Consider the following 21,240-nt stretch of genomic DNA (forward strand, 5'->3'; position numbering starts at 1 on the left):
ATTGGAAAATCCGCTCAAAAAAACCTCGTAAAAACCGCGTAAAGCAACCTGGGTGTGCGGGTTCAGGTAGTTGCGTCCGGGCTAAAACAACCATTCCAAGCTGAGACAACTACTTACCTGTATAACCGTTATGCCCAGCCTGTATGAACATAGAACCAACTGAAAATACAAATCACAACTTGAAATTCTGAAAAATCGACTAGGGCCATAATAGGTACATTTACATTTACCATAATACGAAAATTAACCCTGATCATTTTATTTCTAATTTCTTCGCGAATAAAGCTTAAAGTCATAAAATAACACAAAAAAAGTTTGATTCGATTATCCGGGGTGAGATTTTTTTGAAATCCACAGATAATCGAGTCCGACCTGTAATGATATCCACTTCAAATATACGCAATATTTTTTTTTCAATTTTTTTAGTATGCACATATATAGTCCCTAAAAAAATTCAGTTTTTCCATACATAATGCATTGAATGAAGAACTTTTATATTTTATTCACAAAGTAATAGTATTAAGTGGATTGTTTGCCTATTGCAAAGGGCATTTTTTTCGTTTTACCTTTTACCGTTATTTTTCGCAAAGATGTTGTCCCATGCTAATATGATCGATATCATATCCGAAGATATTGATTTGAGCATTTCTCTGAGGCCTACCACTATCTCAGTAGTATAGGTTATCATAATATCGTGAAACATCATGTTGTAAATGTTCTCAATCGATAGGTATAATATCCGAGTAGAGTGATAAGTGCTATAAGAAATGTCTCATCACACTGTTAGACTAAACTCGTTTTTCTGTGTAAAACGCCTGAGGAACACGATGCACAGTGGTCCAGAATGCAAATTTAGCAAGAGTTTTAAGATTTTACTAACACTAAATAACTTGTCATTTTCGTAGTTTATGAGCCCCTTCCTTTTGTTAAAACAACATTTGGGATGGTTCTAATTTTACTAAGATCTTAAAACGACATTCAGCAAAGTTGTAGAACGACAAATTTTAGGAAAAAATTTCTGAAGGCATGTAAGCTCTATCTATCATACTTTCCATTTTACAACAAATTTAAAATCAAAGGTTAGGGTGTTTCTTAGTGTTTCTTAGAAAAGCAGTTTTATTCCAATAACTTTTGCGGTATTGATTTAAAACTGAAGTACAGGTCGGACTCGATTATCCGGGGATTTGAAAAAAATCTCACCCCGGATAATCGATTCAAACTTTTTTTTGCGTTATTTCATGAATTTAAGTTTCATTCGAGAAGAAATTTGAAATAAAATGACCAGGGCAAATTTTCCTATTATGGTAAATGTACCTATTTTGGCCCTAGTAGATTTTTCAGACTTTCAGGGTGTGATATGCATTTTCAGTTGGTTTTCATTTATTATTCATATTGGTAGCGAGTTAACGATATGTATCAGTTGTTTATAGCTATTTGTACAAGAATTCTAAGATAAACTTTTTAATAAGGTGTGTCTTTTGCAATACAAGTCAAACTCGATTACCAAGGGCTTAGATTTTCCGTGGTAACTGATTCGATTACTCGAATACCAGAAAAAATAAAGTTAGTAAGTAAACTCGTCTGTCGTCTGTTTCTTGGCTCCAGTTTAATTTACGTGGAGTGTCACATAGCACAGCTAACATGTCTAGTAATTCTAATCAGAAGAGTGCGTGTTGCGCACCCACAAAGAGATCCTTGTCCTTGTCCTTGTAGCATCATTTAGTTGACCAATACTGGATTGTCAGGTAATAACTACGCGTGTAGTCTTCGCAAACTGTCCCACTCATACTTGTCACTAGCGAAGGACTACCAGGTTCCCGAGCGCCTCAGCGAGAAGTACTGCTGGCGCCCTCTTTACATAGCCTCATCCATCTTTGCTTGAGCTACCCTAGAATTGAAATCACCTCCAGTGACGGCCGGATCTCTTTCATAATCTCGTTAACCGTTTCTTGACCAACTTTTTTCTACCACGTATAGGGTCCCAAAACTATTTTTCATTAAAACTGTTGGCGTCAAGAAACACGAAAAAGCTGGTTTAAGAAAGATAGGTGCTTCTTTTGCAGCTGCTCAATATTTACCTTCCGATCTAGTGCAATTGCATAAAAAAGGTAATTGAGGGCAATCTAAATTAGAAAGTTTTAGCAGTTTTTAATAATATTCCCAGGCTAAGAAAATATTCCAAAATTTCATTTTCGCCATTAACAGAAATTACCCCTGGCAGCACTGCTTCAGCGGAACCCAATCAGATTAATTGTAATAACTTCTGTTCTAATGTTAATATTTATAACTTTTAGTGTTCAAATGCAAGATCTTAGTCACAGTTATTAGCCTTGCTTGACGTTGTGTAAACCAAAAGTTATAGCCATATAGAAACATGGTTGTTCATCAACCAGAAGGGCACGAACGGGTTAAAGATTCTATTGGAATTCTGAGAAGAAATCACTTATGGAAGGGGATAATGGGAGAAGAGCAATATTGTTTGTGTCAAAATCCACTGGAATTCAAAGCAGGATATTCATCAGGACATTACACCGGATTCCAATGATAATAGGACCATGATTCTGTCAGTATCTGGAATAAAGCATAATCTTCAGCGGAATTCTATCTTGAGAAAGATTCCACTAGACATTTAAGAAGTTTTTCTCTAGAATCCTGCATCAAAATTTAAAGAAAAAACCGTCGAAATACGGATAAATATTAAATTGAAGTTCTGAAATAGATTCCATTGGGATGCTAAGAAAACTTCGATCAGAATCTTGAAAAGTATCCCAAACAGACTCCTGAGAAGCATGTCATCATTATCCCAAGAGATAGCCAGAAACCGACCGAGCAATGTAGGTATAATGACGTTTTATGTGGCCTATAGTAACCGATGTATTACGAGAAAAATGTACTTTTAGTGTAAAATTAAAAAGTTGCATATTTGGCAATATTGGCATTAAAAACTTTTCATTTTATTTGAAATCCCTAAACAAATCTTAAAAAAAATATCTCGCTGAATGATTCTAGTGCAAACAGTACCAGAGATATAATCCGAAGAAAAACATTTTTTAAACAATTTGTTGAAATTAACCGTTATGTGTCCAACAAAAAAACACCTATAACAGGCCAACGAGGGTACCAGGGTACCCACAAATTAAAATGCTCACAACTATGGCTTCCTTTAACCGATTTTGACACTTTTAGATGTTTTAGATTCAAGAACTCGTCCACTTTTGGATTCTGTAACATTGAACCCAATGAATGGATCTGGTTCTTGGTAATCCAGATTTTCCGGAGTAATGTTCCAGTACTTGGGTATGATTTGTAAATTTAAATGATGCCCTAGCAAAATGAGTATCGAAACTCTTCTGTTATTTATTGTTGCGGGATCCTATGGTAGTTTGAAAAATGGAATTGGAAAGGAATGGCCATTCACGGCCCTACGGGAGCCTGCTCCGGTATGTCTGTTTCGGGGTGAAATCACCAAATGGTTCCAATATCACGAGGTGCAGCCTATTGATGCTGTGCCAAGAATTTTGATACCCATATTGCTAGTATTCCATTGAAATTCACAAATAGTATCCAAGCACTGAAACATGCTTCCGGAAATCCGGATTCCCGGGAACCGGTTGGAATAACCCGATTCATTTTTACCAAGTTTAAAAGTGGATGAGTTCTTGAATCCAAAACAACCAAAAGCATCAAAATCGGTTGGAAATTACCTTAGTTATTGGCTTTTCAGTTTTGGGGGTACCCGGGTATCCACGTCGGCCTAAAAAATTCAGGAGCCCCTCCTCACTCCCTTCTTACTATATCAAAAACATTATTATCCCAAAAGCTTGACTTAGTGAAGTTCTAAGATGTCACAAAATATCAATTTCCAGCTATGGATAAAACATCGGAATTTCATTATTTGTAACCTAAAAAAGTATCCGGGTACCGCGTCGGACACATAACAGTTAAGAGTGTTCCCATGGACTAAGGGTAGAGCTTCCATCCCGGGAATTTATTTCCCGGGAATCCCGGGATTTTTGGATTTCCCGGGATTCCCGATTCCCGGGAAATTGGGTTTTCTCATTCCCGGGATTCGAACAATTTTTAATTTATTCCAAAAGGCTTCGGTTCTGCGAAAGAAATTCTGTAGGAAATATCTTTACCGGCAAATATTTGGAGTGAGCAATGAATGCAGATTGTGCTTTTCCAACTGATTTGCAAATCAATGGACTAAATATCCTTAGGCTCGCTGATATGTTTTCGTGATTTTTTTTATGTATATAGTCCAAGCCTTACTCAAAACACTGCTAAAAATGTTGATATTTTCATGCAAAAATGGATTAATTTGCCGGACGTTGTACCAAAGCATTTCCTTACAGTAGCGTTAGTGATGAGATATCTCTGCAACCGTTGAGCTGATTAATCAGATTTTTTTTACAGTGCTTTTAATAGCTTATTTTAATAATTATATCTTGAATCAAAGGGCTTGCAATCAAATTAGTAATTGAAATAGCGGTAATTTCTTAAAAAATCAAAGAGGGTTTGTTTCAAAACTTGGGATGGTTTGTAGTGATATCATGCTTAACGCACACGCTATTTAAAATAAGAAATGTTTCTAGAACGTCTGCAGAATTATTTTATCGGTTCATCGAATGCATATTTCGTCTAATTTGTTATACCGTAACTGTAATATCTGTAAATTTGGATGCATGAAAAGAAATGCATAACGCTGTAGCTGTCCAATATCATGCGCATCCAAACTCTTTGAATGTCGATTTCAAGGATGCTGGCAGGATTTTTGAAGGGATAAGATAAAGCAATCCAGATACTCGCCCGTAACAGGAAATCGATGGTAGATTTTGATTCACACTTAATTCGGAATGCTGCTGGTCCTACTGCGACGGAAATGGATACCTTATATCACATTTTCTCATTTGATCAGAAATAACTGCACAATACACTGAAGCAGCTCAATCTTTTCATTCAAGATTACCAAAGAAGGTGCTTTGCATTAAATTGATCACATTCCATCGTATCAGAAGAACAACGAATTCCAATTTTGGCCAGTAACTCCAGCAGCTGCGCTTAGTATATCGTCCAATTGTAATCGTAATTACCAAAATTTAGGTTACACATATAGCCAAGAAAAATCATCAAAAGAAGTTGATGTTGCGTAAACTTATTGACGAGATATCAAATGATTGAATGATTTGTAGGACACCAAATCGCCGTTTTCTGACAACTGCTTCTAGGACAGATATACATGCAATCAAATGGGTTTGAAAACTTTTCAATGTATTCTTTTTTTTTCAAGAAAATCATTCACCTTTTCATTTTTCTTCTGAATTCCCGGGATCCCGGGATTTCCCGGGAAATTTATTATTTATTTCCCGAATCCCGGGAAGCTGAAAACCGTCGGGAAATGGAAGCTCTAACTAAGGGGCTGTTTAAACGACACAACAATTTAGGTTATTATATATTATCTCTAAATGAACAATTTCTTCAAAACTGGTTCCAATCCATGATGGTCGATTCCAAGTTTTGTTTTTTTAGGTCACTTTGCGCGGAATAACCCATATATAAGCTATTTTTGAGGTAGGTTAAAATTTGAGAGGAGGTTAACCCTAGACCCCCCAATTGCCCGAAAAAAACGTTCTATTGACTGCAATGATCGAATTAGCACTATAATTAGACATTATAGTTGAAATTTGATTTTTTTCAAAACACCCGGATAATCGAATCATTTTCCCCGGATAATCGAATCACGGATAATCGAATCCCCGGATAATCGAGTCCGACCTGTAGTCCTCAGACAACTTTAAGATTGTTTTAGGAGGAATAATTTGGTTCATGGTATGGCACATATCTTACTATTTTCGCTGAAAAGTTATGAACACTTTTTCGCCAAAAATGAGGTACTTTGCAATAACAATTTCACTCATTGGGGCAAACAAAAGATAATACTTTTTCAACTATAACTAAGGTCATGATTAGAGCTAAAACTAAAAGTGAGCAAAAGATGGTGAACGCGATATTTTTTTTTAAATTTGATGAAATTGATTTCAAAAATATATTTTTGATATAATAAGTACTTATATCTTTTGAATAATAGAAGATAGATTGGAAAAAAAAGAAAACTGAAAAAGTTGTATTGAAAATTTTGTTTTAAATGAATTGACCCTTTGTGATATATTTAAACTATTTTCACGGTGGGCAATATTAAAAATATAGTTTCGTTTTCATGAAAAAATATTGCAATTTACAATATTTTTCTATTATTGTCAAAATTGGGTAGGGTGATTCTATTTTTTAATCAGATCATTATCCTGATGAAAAAAAAATGGAAAATGCATACTTGTCTCTTGTTTACTCATTAGGCAATAGAATTCGACGAATATAAACCAAAGTTTTAACAAACAATCAATATGTTTCGAAATTTTCTCTGGTTTCAGTGAAAATATTCATACTCATGTTTGAATTGAAATGTGTCAGTAAAAATCACCGTCTAAAGAGTCACGCGAGACAGAAACCCCGTGAATCGTATCGATTTTTTTTGCAAGAACTAAACCTGCACAAACCAAAAATGAATGATATTACCTATCAAGTTTACACACAAATCGGATATTGTTCCTTAGTTTTATTTCAATGAAAATTCAATTAAATCATTTTCTTTTGAGATTGGAACTGTGTTCACTTATCAGGTTGAGATGTATCTAACGAACAACCGAGAAGACACCTCCATATCATGTATAAATTAAGTACTACTAGGCATTTCGTATTTTCCCCAAGAGCGTATGAACAACGTCACGTTCCAGTTCTTCATATTACAAAATTCTTCAGAATATAAAATCCACAATATTCTATGCACATTTCAATACATTATGTGAACAAGTGTAAAGGTGCTCTCAAGAGCAAATAAAACTAATAAATGGGACTATAACCTTTCATTTGGGCACTTAAAATTGTATTATCCGTATAACTGAAGTTATTGCAATAAACCTTATTGGATTCCGCCGGAGCAGTGCTGCCAGAGACAGTTTCAGTTAAAGGGGAAAAATGATATTTTGATATATCTTCGTTGTCTTACAATATTATTGAAAACTGTTAATACCTATCAATTTCGGCTGTCTTCAGTTATCTTTTCCATGCAATTGGGCCATAGTCAAAATTCTAGGAGAATTGTATTCTAGCACTGCCAGAGAAACACATCTTGATCAAAGTAGGTTTTTCGTGTTTCTTGATCTCAACATACTCAAGAAAAATTGTTTTAAAACCTTTTGTGCGGTAAAGTTTGGGGCTGAAAGGGTTAATTCCATTATTGTCATACTAACACCTTATCTTGCGATAATAGCATGACGTATGGGCTTCTATCAACATAAACTTTAAATCAAATCAGGGCACAGAGTAAACAAATAAGATCAAGCGTGTTTGATGAATTCGCAGCATTTTTCAGAACACTAGTAGAACCAACTCATGCTCGAACAATACTCCCTAGGTGGAACCAATTAACACGTCAAATTTCATCATCGTTGTAGCCCGATAGCACCAGATATTGGAAACATTTGAAGCCGGCGAAAAGCATAGAGAGAAACTCACCCACAAAAGAGAAATGAAACAAAAATGTAGTCCGAAGCCGGCTACCGTAAACATTGCAGCTGATCTATTGCATACCGGGTTCGCGTATAGTTTAAAGCACTTACCGTCGTGGGTGCGGCTTACGGATGTAGGAAAATATAAAAAAATATTTTTAATCCAAAAATAATTCCAAGTAAGGTTAACATTATCCACTAATCAACAATCCCAAACTAGATTTTGGCCAGTGCTAACCTGCAATAACTGAGACCAAGAACTACCGACCTCGCACCGGTGTCTATTAAATTGATTTTAATTGTTTTTGTGCAAAAAGAAACCTTACTCTGGCATTCACTTGCGGAACCAGAGAAAAGTCCACAGTCGGTTTATTCGGTGATATCGCTCGTCTGGTCAGTGCTGATTGTGCCACGGTCCGGAGAAGATACACCGAGAGCATAGATCACCGTTGCGGTCACTTTCGCAATTTATCAATCACCATCACGCTTCCGAACAATCATAGGTCTCCGAACAGTATCGGTGTCGAAACTAGAGCTAAACGGTGGTCAGGCAGGCGGTTGTTGAATGAAATTACCGTGACAAATTTAAAGTGATTCCCGGTGGTCGGTCGAGTGAAAAAGTGCTCCGTTTCTGTTGAACCATTTTTCGGTTATTTTTGCGAATTTTGGACAGTGCATTTGCGACCAGCATCATCAACATCAACCTCCCTCATTTCCGTTCTTTTGTTCGTTTTGCAGTATTCGTGAGGTTTTATTTAGGTACGTATGTTAATTTACTTTTGCTTATTTTATTCTATCCACCTTTCCTCTTTCGATCGGTTTTACCCTCTTCTGTTTTATTTTTGCAATCTTCAATCACCAATTGCTCAGCAGGTGTTTTGCGAATATTATCCATTTCCCCTTTTCTCTAACGTACAACGAATTGTTTTTTATACGGGGTTTTCGACATTTATAGCTTCGTGCATTTTTATGACTTGATTTTGAACGGTTTCTTCGCGGTTTTAAATTTACATGGTACGTATTCCCCGCGTAAAAAGCGACTAGAGTGTACTTCGGTACCAATCTGCCGTCTTTCCCGCTCTGTTTCCGACTGCAAACCCTGGCGAATACATTACCGTACATTCCCATCTTGCGGATTACCGTGCTTCGCGCTTGCATTTGTGCCTCACTCCGAATGACGCATGAATTCATTCCAGGAAAAACTAGCTCTACCGAATGGGTGCTGGAAGAATGACATTGAAACGGATGGGGGAACTGAGCTGTAGGTTTGTTCGTGTTTGTGTGATTGTGCTGCTGGCAATTAGACACACTACACTGAGCCAGCCGAAAATTTGCTCCTGGAAAGCGCATAAGGAAAAGTGCGACTATAATGCAATAGTAGCAATTACAGAGGAATGGAATAATTGCAAATGTGCAAACATGGTCCCAGGAGTCGACTGCTGTTGAAAACACTTATCGCATGGGAAAGGTTTCTCTTCATTAATAAAGCGTGGGATGAAAATGGAACCTGTCACCTTCAATGACACGGCGTCCTTGAAAGGATTGCAACCTTGAAATGCAGCACGTCATACAATGGGGTGTGTGCATTTTTCAGACATACACTCTTGGGATATCAACTATTATTATTATTCTAGGTGAAAAAATTAATACAACTGTGACAAATAGTCCATTTGTGTAATTCTATTATTGTAATCAGGACAACAAACATAATATTTAAATCTGAAAATGTCCAGGTTCCTTATCAATCCAAAATTTTCAATTGGTTATGCAGCGTGCGTAGAACGTAGGGTAAGATGGTGTAAAACGCACCTCCGATGAAATATGATCTTAACTCAGCTATAGGAAATTAATTTGTATTTGCATGTAAACAATTTAAGTCCAACTGATGTACTATAACCAAACTATACATCATTAACCTAAAGTAGCAAAAATCGGTTTCGACACTGTGCAGTACTAATGACGAAGTCGAAGATGTCTGTAAAATCGTTGAAGCAACGGATCATTGCTAATCACGGTGTTTTTGTCCAACAACTTTATTAAAAAAAAATTCGACATCCGCGAAACTTCAAGATACGAAAGAAAGGAGTTTTCCCTTTCATTTGCAACCGATTGCAAAATAATTTGGAGAGTCTAGAACAACTAGAAATTTTTAGCAATTTTCGATGTAAGCAACGGGTGCATTTTGTCCCAGGGGTTTTACCCCATTTTCCCCTATATGATCGGTGCAAAATTACTATTGTCTTCTTTCAACGGGTTTTAAGATATACCTCGATAATACGTACACCAACGCTTTCAAAATTAAATTTCAACCAGGGCCATCTTAAGACCCCTCGAGGCCCCTGGGTACTATTGAACGAAGCGGCCCTATAGTTGAACAGACGCACACAGAGTTACATTCGATGAATATAATTATGCGTCACATCACAGAGATGAAATAAGCATATCAGTACACTCAGTTTTTTTATGCGGTCGCGTAAATGAAAACCGCGTAAATTTCAAAATCCGCGTTAATGAAAGCCGCGTAAATTTCAAAATCCGCCTAAATAAAAACCGCGTAAATTTTAAAATTCGCGTAAAAAAATACAGCGCAAAAATAGCATAAAAACCTGAGTGTATTTTACTTCTTTGGTTCCTAAATGGGACATGGCATTGAATAGATGAGAAAACAATTGAAAGCTACGCGGAAAAAAAATCCGTTCATAAATTCATGAACAAAAAATCACGATTTCGTGAACTGACCGATTTACGGAAATCGTAACCAAGTTCCTGAAATCATGACTCTGAAACTTCGAATTCATGAAATAATTTATGTTTTCATAAAACTAGTTCACGCCAAAAAAATAATGGCGGTATCCTCATATGTTTGGTTTGAATCCTGAATGCTTATGCTGCATCATTCATAAAGAAGCGGGTTCATGATTTTATAAGGACGTCCCGCGAACTCAGTAACTCTTAGTCAAGATTTACGTAATTTAATATTACGATATCGTAATCTTTTATTCAGATAATCAACGTGACTCATATTCACGATTTCAGGAACTTAGTCAAGTGTTCATGAATTTACGAACAGACTTTCACAGGAAGTGAACTTATATAATGGTTTTAAGAACTGAATCACGATTTCAGTAATTTCTCTTCGTGTTATCGCAACATTGTGTTATTGGGCTGGTCATCGGATTTTCACAAGGATTGAAGTAACTCATATTCATGATTTCAAGAGGTTAGTCACGATTTCCGCAATTTCTCTGTATGTTATCGTGATACTGTGAATTACGAATTTACGAAAAGACTTTTACACGTAGTGAACTCATATCTTGATTTTAGGAACTGAATCACGATTTTTGTAGATTCTCTTCGCTTTATCGTGACATTGTGCTCTTGTGCTGGCCATCGAATTTTCACAAGGAATAACGTGACTCATATTCATGATTTCAGGAACTTAGTCACGATTTCTGAAATTTCTCTATACGTTATCGTGATATTGTGTTCATGAATTTATTATCAGACTTTCACACGAAGTGAACTCATATCATGGTTTTAGGAAGCGAACCATTTACAGTAACTTTTCTTCGCGTTATCCCGACATTGTGTTCTTGTGCTGGCCATCGCATTTTCACAAAGAATAACGTGACTCATATTCATGATTGCAGGAACTTAGTCACGATTTCTGTGATTTTGTGAACTACTTTACGAGAACGAATGTTGAACCATGAATCAGGAACTACTTGCATGTATTGTGAACTAATTCGTGTATCCGTGAATAGTATTCTGAGTTTCGTGAAATAGTTCACGTGCGACCATGTCCTAAATTGCTCAATATGTGACCTAGTCCGTGAATCCACGACTATTATTCCGAGTTTCGTGAAATAGTTCACGTGCGATCATGTCCTACATTGCACAATATGTGAACTAGTTCGTCAATCCTTGAATGATGTTTCGACTTTCGTCAAATAATTTACGTACTACCATGTACAAAAATGCACAATATGTGAACTAGTTCGTGAATTCATCAATAATATTGTGAGTTTCGTGAAATAGTTCACGTGCTATCATGTCCTACATTGCATAATATGTGAACAAGTGCGCGAATCCGTGTTTAATATGCACAAATTTGCCAATATGTGAACAACCTCGTGAATCCATGAATAATATTCCGAATTTTGTGAAATAATTTACCTGCAACCATGCACTAAAACGCACAATATGTGCGTGAGCCCGTGAATAATTTTACAAGTTTCGTGAAATAGTTCAAGTTCGACCACACAGAAAAAAAAATCTTGTAACTTTACATCTTGCCAAATGCACATTAAAGGATCGTTCCAATTCACATAAATTTACTTTTAATTACGTGTAAAAATGTGAGTTGTTCGGCTTTTCATAGGTCATTCAGCCTGAATTTTACATCAAAAAAATCACAAAGCTTAATTTTACATATAAGAAGATGTAGAATCGTAGTATCAGACAGAAAAATATGTAATTTTCATTTTTTCTAACAGTGCATGAATAAAATTGCATGAAAGACGGCATCACAAAATTTTGTGAAAAATTTCACGAACAGGAATTATAAATCATAACCAATATACTATGAATCGGGAACTGAGGCAGAGATGGGCACACGAATAATTTATTTATTTATTTATTTATTTTCATCTGACCTAGTTGGTCTTAATGAATATGAAGGGATGGGGAAAAGCCAATTTGAGTAAAACATTAACTATACTCAAATTGGCATAAAAACCCCATATCTTTTCAAATGAATACACAATACAGAACTTAACAATAAATACAGAATTAAATATAACAAAAACAAACTAATACAGTAAAATAAACAATGTAAAAAGAATATAAACAAAAGCAGCAAATAAAAATACAGATTAAAATGTCGTCAGGAAATATCTAATAAGTCAGAAACTACTTAATAGCCGGTTTTCGAAGGTAGTAGATGACACGTTGAAATCGAAATCCGCAAACACTTCGTTGAATGTGGCAGACATGAAGCGAATTGGATCATGGCTACCATACAAGAAGTTCCTGTGTTCCAACAGCAAAAAGCTTCGGTGACGGAGTACACGTTCCGGTGCATAGATGTGGAGTTGACCCAACAATTCCAGCGTATCTAGCTCTCTTAGCAGAACATTAGCGACAAAAACAGCTTGGGCTACTCTCCTTCTCGCTTCAAGCGTGTGCAGACCTAATAATCTACAGCGGTCTTCGTATGGCGGGAGATTAATAGGGTCCTGGCACGGAAGGCGCCTTAGTGCATAACGTACGAATTTTCATTGAATTGCTTCAATTCTTGCTATCCATGTTGCTTGATACGGACACCATATTACGGAGTTAGATTCCAATATTGACCGTACCAATGCGCAGTAAAGTGAACGGAGACAGAGAGGGTCATTAAATTCATTAGAAATTTTAAACATGAATCCCATCTGGCGGTTTGCCTTGTTAATAATATAGTCGAAATGAGGTCGGAAAGTGAGTACAGAATCCAAAGTGACTCCAAAGTCACACACTTGTAGTACACGCTCAAGATGCTGTTCTCCAATACAGTAGTCGTATGAAATTGGTTTGTGCTTGCGATGATACGATATAAAACTGCATTTATGAATACTAATTGTAAGCAAGTTTAAGGAGCACCAGTCATTGAAAGTGTCCAAGAGCTGTTGTAAAGCTAAGCAATCCCTGATGCACTTGACGATCATGTATAATTTAACATCATCAGCGTAGAATATACGGCAACCCGGTGGTAATACTGTAGCTAGATCATTGATAAAGAGTGTGAATAAGAGTGGGCCCAAATTACTTCCTTGAGGAACACCCAAGTTGTTCGAAAATGGGGCAGAGAACACACATCCAATTTTTACTACAAGTGTTCGATCTCTCAGATATGATTCGAGCCAACGAATCAGATCAGAAGACACTCCTATTAATTTCAACCGTTCCAGAAGTATTGCGTGATCAACTCTGTCAAATGCTGATTTCAAGTCGGCATATACAGTGTCAATCTGAGCACCAGCGTCCATGTTACGCAAGCAGAATGAAGCAAACTGAGCGAGATTCGTGGAGGTTGATCTTTTTGGGATAAATCCATGTTGAATATTTCGAGTTTCGTATAATAGTTTATGGACAAAATTACGTATTTGGTAATGTAGGAAACATGATGCACATTCACAATTCATCAGAAATATAGGAATTATCAAGGTGTTACGGAGGAAAAATTAAACATGATTGCGAAAAACGTGATATTTTATCATGGTCTTGTTTTCGTAACGTAAAAACGTGATTATTCCCGAATTCATGGTATTTTATTCACGAATTTGGGAACACTTTTCCCCGTGTAGCAATATGCGTTACGTTTCTCTTAACCTCTTTCAGAAGGAGTTGCACAAATTCAACGGCGCGAGTGCCGGAGGGTTAATAGCATCCATTTAATTGACAGAATTAGCAACAGTAATTTTTCCTTCTTAGTTACATTGCGTTGTTTGAAGATGAAGAGTTTCTTGGTCAAGAAGAAGGAATAATGGAGTAGGGATTTACCACCATTCGAACTCTCTTGTCCAGGCCAGTAAAGAGTTCTTTGTACTGCGTTTGGTTAAAACATCATTTACATCCTGCGTAAATATTAAAACGTCTTTTCCATTTGCTGTTATATGTCAATAAATGCCTATCCTTATTGAGAGATGGGCAAACATTACTACTTTAGAAGTCTAATGCTGAAGTATAACACCTTTTGGTATATCAAATGCGGACAAAATACGAGAACCATAGCAGCCTATTTTGATTTTTGTTGATTCATACTATCATCAGATTTTTTGGGTTTCTAACTGTTAATTCTTTTCAAGTAAAAATTACACCACTAATCCTTCTCTGAACGACGCAGAATAACCAAATTTTGATGAAATATAGTATAACGTGTTGAACATCACACATTAAACTAATTTGTAAATTTGATGACATTTCGTTGTCTAGTTGAGTAAATGAGTTAGATTTTTTTCTAAAAATTAACATAACTGGAAAATTTTAACTACGCTTTATTTCTCTTTAAAGGAGATAGCTTAGGTAAAAACATTTTTTTTTCACTGAGGAGAAAATTGTTTAAAACCATCTTTGCACACGAAGAACACAAAACCTGTAACTAAATTGGTTATTGAATTTGCGTCTCGACTTCGTCTCATCAGAATGCGACACTAATTTAGTGGGAGGACAAAGCTAGCGCCGGATTAAGTTAGTGTCAGGTTCTGGTGAGACGAAGTCGAAACGCAGGGTAAATTTATTATCCTAATATTCCCATCACCCCCGGTGTGATATTTATCGCCAGAGATAAATTTAATGTCGCCGAAAAATACAAGCAAAAAGTAATTCGAATTTGGCCAGGATTTTTGTGGTCTGTCAAGGAATTTACAGTTGCGGCAAACGAAGTCGGGTTTATGTTACAACCGGGATAATGAACTAGGGCAGGAAAATTACCACAAAGATTGCCTTCAAAAACGGCGACAAGATTGTGGTTCTTCCGTCTTTAGGCTTGATTTAACTTTTTAAAATATGTCTTGACGATTTCAACACGAAGATGTCTTTAAACGAACGTATTTCATTTTATAAAACAGCCGTTCTTATTGTACAGACTGTCTGGCCATCCATACAGAAATTGTGAGTTTTGACTACATTTCTGTCAATTTTCGATGTTCACAAAGAATGGTGATATACTATAAAATAAAACCTTGAATCACTTCAAATTGTAGACTATTTTTTAAGCCATACTGACATAATCTACGATGTATTATGTAGTACCGTCGCCTATTGTGGCGAAACAACCGTTTTATTGCAAAGCCTTACTCGTACATCACGACTCATGAAACATAATGAGCTAGAGTCTAGACACTGCATGAACGGTCAAATAGGAAGAAGGTGTCCACAGAACATTTCGTTTACTCACGGGTAATGACTTCTTCCATCCCGAGTGAAATCTCATGGGTTCAAACACCATACAACCCCTTGAAAAGACCATTAACCCTTTCATGCCCAATTTTTTTCTAGTGCATGTAGGGTTTCAAAACTATTTTTTCTTGAGAGCGGTGAGGTCAAGAAACTCGAAAAACCCTTTTTCATAAAGGTAGGTCCTTCCATGGCAGTGCTAGAAGCTGCTCAATTTTTACCTTCCAATGCTCACTACAATTCTCCTAGAATATTTACAATAGTCCAACTGCGTGGAAAACGTAGCCAAAAATAATCTAAATTGATAATTTTTATCAGTTTTCACTAATATTGCAACTTAACAAAGTTATATGAAAAATTCATTTTCCGTCGTCAACGTAAACTGTCCCTGGCAGCACTGCTCCATCGGAGTTCAATCAGACTGACTGCAATAACTTCAGTTCTAGAGCTGATCCTTGTAACTGTTCACACTCAAATGAAAACCAATAGTCACATTTATTAGCCTTACTTGTTTTTGTGAGCAAATCTTGCCTCAATCAAAAGTTATAGCTGCTTAAAAACGTTGTTGTCCACAAACAACATGGTAATGAATGGGTTAATATGGTCCGTGCCAAGTTACACGACCATCAAAACGCCATCAAATGGTCTATAAGAGTTTTTCCGCTATCCACGAAATGTTAGTAATTGAAAGTTGGCATTTTCACACTCCCTGTCCAAATCGTTTCAATCGGATACCCCGATGGTCCCTCCCAGTTCCCATAGTTGGTATTACTAATGGAAAATGTGATATCTCACTTTTAGCCCGAGAGTCTAGTCTGATAAGCATAGGGTGAGGGGTATATTACTGGGAATTTGCATGTAAAGTAATTTTATAAAGGTTCAAAGTGTACATAACGCTTCGGTTCAGATCAGGGTTGTTAATCGATAATTAATCGTCTTCGTCGATAACGTTAACCACCCGTCAACGTCATCGGAAACTCCGTTAACGATAATTTATCGTCGGATCCATCGTCATCGTCGATAATTCATCGGTGGTTATCGCGATACATTTTGCGTTACTTTCCCGTTTATTGGAGTTGAAGTTGATGCGGTCAACTTTCAATTGTTTTGAAATGAATAACTATTGGAGGACATGTTGTTGGCAGTTGAAAATCAATATTTTTGGACATTTTCTATGCACAGGGGGGTCCGACGATGAGTCAAAATGGAATTTTTTGTCAACTTTTCGGGAGAGTTTTATATTGAAGGGAAAGTTATTGGCAGTTTACAATCAATAGTTTTGGACATTATCAATACACAGGGGGTTCGACGATGTGTCAAAATGGATTTTTTCAACTTTTAGGGAAAGTTTATTATATTGAAGAAGTTATTGGTAAGTGAAAATCAATAGTTTTGGGCATTTTCAATGTACCGTCGGTGCGTCAAAATAGAAATTTTTTCAACTTTTCGCGAACTTTTTTTATTGAAGGGCAGGTTGTTGGCAGTTGAAAATCGATAGTTTTGGACATTTTCAATTCACAGGAGAATCCACCAGTGCACAGTGTTTCTAAAGTGGCAAAAAGGTGAAATAAATTCTTTGAACCACGAAAAACATTTTTAGCTATAGTGTCTTCAGCAAAGTTTATTTATATTTTTTTGCATTTAAAAAGTATTAGTTGGGTGATTAATCCCTCTAAAGCTGAGCAGCAAGTTTTTGTTTAATCATTTATGAAAATAAAAAAATAACTTTCTTTGGAAAAGTTGTTGACAATATCTTAAGTATTAACTTCGCTGAAGAGACTATGTGTCTATCTGTCGATTTTAAATTACATTTGTGGAGATTTCTTTGATATTCCCCTGAAAATTGCTTTTTTAAAAATAGTTTTCCTGATAATTTTGTAGAATTTCAAAATGTTCCAAGATTTTGTTCAGCATAAGAAAATACAGAATTTTTGTAATGTAAGTTTATTTGTATCTCTTACAACTTAGAAGTTATCGAATGTTGTGTCCAAAAAGCAAAACAAACACTATCAAAATCGTTTGGTGGGCTCTAACCTACGTTCAAGGCAAATTCGAGTAAATTCTTTCTTTAGCATAGTTTTCTTATCTTAGAGATGCAAAATATACAAAAAGGGAAATTTTTACTAAATGATCAGAACGGGTTATGAGGCTTTGTCGAGGGACTAAAGAAAAATATTTTAACCGCTCCGATTTATTAAAAAGAAAGAAAAAATATGTTAGTCCAGGTGTTTGCGTTTCGACTTCGTCTCTTCAGAACCAGTAAAAATATGTGCCGATTTTGCCAATGTCATCGTTTTATCAGCCTAAAATTCGCCAAGGGGCTGATAAAAACGGGTCTTCACTGTATTCAAAAAACCGACTAAAACTCTATTATGAGGCTGTTCATAAATTACACTACATATTTAAGGGTAAAAGAAGGAAGAATGAAGCATCTTGTTACATAGTGTAGAGAAGAAACGGAGGGAAATATTCTAGTTTAAATTAAAATTATAATAAAATCTGTTGATCACCACACCACTAAAATGTGTAGTGTAATTTGTGAATGGCCTACTAATAGTGGTTTAGAAGTTTTTTTCAATACACTACAATTTTGCGTGCTATAAATTACTTTTTACACAATAGCTCAAAATTTATTTTCTTCGTGGTCAAAACAATTTTGACCACCTTTTTGCCGCTTGGAAACACTGTGCACCTGGGACTCTTCTGTGCACAAACTTACTGGAAAAGTTGAAAAATTCAATTTTGACACATCGTCGGACCCTTCTGCGTATTGAAATGTCCAAAATTATTGATTTTCAATTGCCAACAACTTTCCCTTCAATATAATACACTTTCCCGAAAAATTTAAATTATTTCATTTTGACGCATCGTTGGACCTCGCTGTGCATATAAAATGTCCAAAACTATTGATTTTCAACTGCCAACAACATGTCCTTGAATAGGTATTTATTTCTAAACAATTGAAAGTTAACCGGATCAACTTCAACTCCAATAAATGGGAAAGTAACGCAAAATGTATCGCGATAACCGATGAACCGACGATGACGATGAAAACGACGATACAATTATCGACGATGACGATGAAGGCGACGATACATTATCGTTAACGGAGTTTCCGATGACGATACATTATCGTTAACGAGTAACGCCGATAAATTATCGTGAAAAATGTATCGTATTAACAACCCTGGTTCAGATGTAAGGAAAGACGTTCGTCCTACTGTAAACCATATTCAAATTTTCGGAATTATTTTGGGCCTTAACCCGTAAGTGCGAGTGAATAACAGATTTAAAAAAATGGATGAATATCATGCACACCACCACCGCCAAATTACATCTTACTCAGTTACTAGTGATTTTGGTTAGCTTTTCAATATATATCCGTAAGACAGTAAAAGCAAGATAAAAAAAAATTGTTTATATATTTTCAATCATGAGCTTGTTTTATATTTTCAAGGCATTTCACAAGAAAAAATATCAATCTTAATAAAAAATAGGTTTTAAAAGTTAAGGAAAAGTGCAAGATTTGCTTACTTTTCTTGCAACGTTATTTGAAGCATACTTCGAAAAGTTTCCCGGGAATAAATCTGGCGGTGTCAATGAGGAAGCGTAGCATTAGTTTTATAATAGTTCTATACGCTGAAAAAAATTAAAAGGATTCACCGGTGCTATTCCATCAAAATTCCCAGCAATGGAAACATAACCTAGCAAGAGTATTAAGCATCACAATAGGCTAGCGCAATATTTTGCAATTGTTCGGCTTTAGCTGCAGAACCTGTTACGAAATCCTACCGGCGGAACAAACAGGAAGTATATTCACTCGCTACATTCATGTTACATGAGCACTGAAACGCTCTGTCATACTTGAGAGAATTCTAAACATCAGAAAAGAGCGAACAGCCCTTCTGAAAGTACTTACTTGCGAAAGTACACAGCTACACAATACAGCACAAAACACACGAATGAAGGGAAAGGAACTTTCTCCACCTGTCATAAAGGTGATGATTTGAAAGCACTTTGGGGCCTGTTAGTTCTGCTGCTACTGGAACTGACTGGCAGACTAACTCTGTTCATTCCCCGCGGGAAGAAACACCTAGGCTCCGCGAGAGAGAGCGAGGGAAAAGTTCCTTAATTAACATTGCAAATCCAGGCCAAGGCTGTGACCCGTTGGTGATGCATCAACCTAGCGCTGCGTTGTGGAACGCGTACCTACCTGCCAGGAGGGCAAACATAGTGATAAATAATCTAGTTTTAAACTTTTGTTTCCTCGAAGTTTGAGAAAAATATACTGATTGCTTGATTAATGTGCTGCGAAAGCAGTCTTCAAACAATCTGCTAATCATGGTTTAATTAAGTTTTCCGAAGTCTTAAAAGCCATGTAAAATGAGCTTTCTCGGCAGGAAGCTTCGCTGGCGGTAGATCGTAATTTATGTATATCGTTTATTCCATATATACAATATGCTTAATGAAGCCTCTGGAAAGTGAACCTCGAATGATTTAAAGACATGTAATTTGAGAAAAGAAACCACTCAGACAATTTCGAAAATTTCATTATCACACTTAACCCTTAAACGCTATAATGGGTCGTTTTCGACCCACATGATTTTTTCAATGTGCTGTACTTTCGAAACTCGCTTGTGATTTTAAACTATGCGCTATGCGATACCATTTCATTCACAATATCCTCCGTCCACGAACAGTCAACTTTAATTTGCACGAGACACACGAAATACAACAGTGCCGTCAAGTGCTAATCCATTTTAATTACACGGGCACTTATCCTAATTGGAGTATTTTATTGCCGCCCTATCCCGTGTAATCCCGAAATATGTCAACCCAATACGATACACAACGCGCTTGTGTCGATGGCGTTCAAATTCCTTTCGGCGTGGTGCAAAATTCGTCCGCGTAATGCATCCGCAAATGTTAACACAGATGCACTGAACACCGCCACCTACCAAGCTTTCTGCGAGGGATCCATTCTACCGGAACCGCGAAATATCTCGGTCAGTGCAGCTCCGCACACATGCACACACAGACACCCACCCACCCCATAGAATGGAACCGTCTCTTCGCTGCAAGTTGTAAGGGAAGCCCCAAAATTCGTATATGTTTAAAAGAGATTTATGGTTCAGCATTAATATGGCATAGACAGTGCGCAAGGGTTGAACGTGTTGGAAGTGCATGGCCATACGAGCATAAGGCTTCAATTCCGGAGACCCTGTGATGCCACTATCGCTAACGACTCGGTAACGAAGGGTATTGAACATGGTGAAGTAAAAAAAAGCCACATTCTATAATCGAGTATAGTTGCGGTAGTCATTAAATTATACTCGACTTCGAATGCTACACATCTGTTTCGCAAACCGCAAATTTTATGGCATGGGCTGCCGGAGATTGAAAATCTACTTTTTCTTTCACGATCAAAATATTCATAGCTTTCAGAGTAAGAATAAATCTCATAGTACCCACGGAAATTGCAATCAAGGCGGAAGTCATTCCTATTAGATTGGCTGCAGGATAAGGCTACGCAAAATGGAAGTAAAACTGAGTGAAACGAGAACTACCCTGCTGTCGCCAAACGGTACACGCTGAAGGATGGAGCTCGTGATAAGACTAATAGTGGGAGCTATATTCGTTGTCGTATGAAAATACCGCAGAGAAATGTTGCATAATATTCTATCGTGATTTTAACAATGTAGTTCATGGCATTTGGAATGATATCACAATATTACCTAAA

At 36.6% G+C, this 21,240-nt stretch overlaps 1 protein-coding gene across 5 annotated transcripts in view; it reads left to right on the forward strand.

Annotated features, from left to right (window-relative positions):
* LOC131682233 (protein rolling stone-like) overlaps positions 1-21,240 on the forward strand; it is a 163,936-nt gene that overhangs the window by 12,619 nt on the left and 130,077 nt on the right. The window contains exon 1 of one of the 5 annotated variants that reach the window (XM_058963587.1): positions 7,811-8,324. The exons of the other annotated variants lie outside the window; for them this stretch is intronic. The gene's annotated coding sequence lies outside the window, so the exon portion shown is untranslated. Of the gene's footprint in view, positions 1-7,810; positions 8,325-21,240 lie in introns of those variants that run through there. 5 annotated transcript variants of the gene reach the window in all.

Source organism: Topomyia yanbarensis, chromosome 2 (assembly GCF_030247195.1).
Source record: "Topomyia yanbarensis strain Yona2022 chromosome 2, ASM3024719v1, whole genome shotgun sequence".
In the NCBI taxonomy this organism is placed as follows: Eukaryota; Metazoa; Arthropoda; class Insecta; order Diptera; family Culicidae; genus Topomyia; species Topomyia yanbarensis.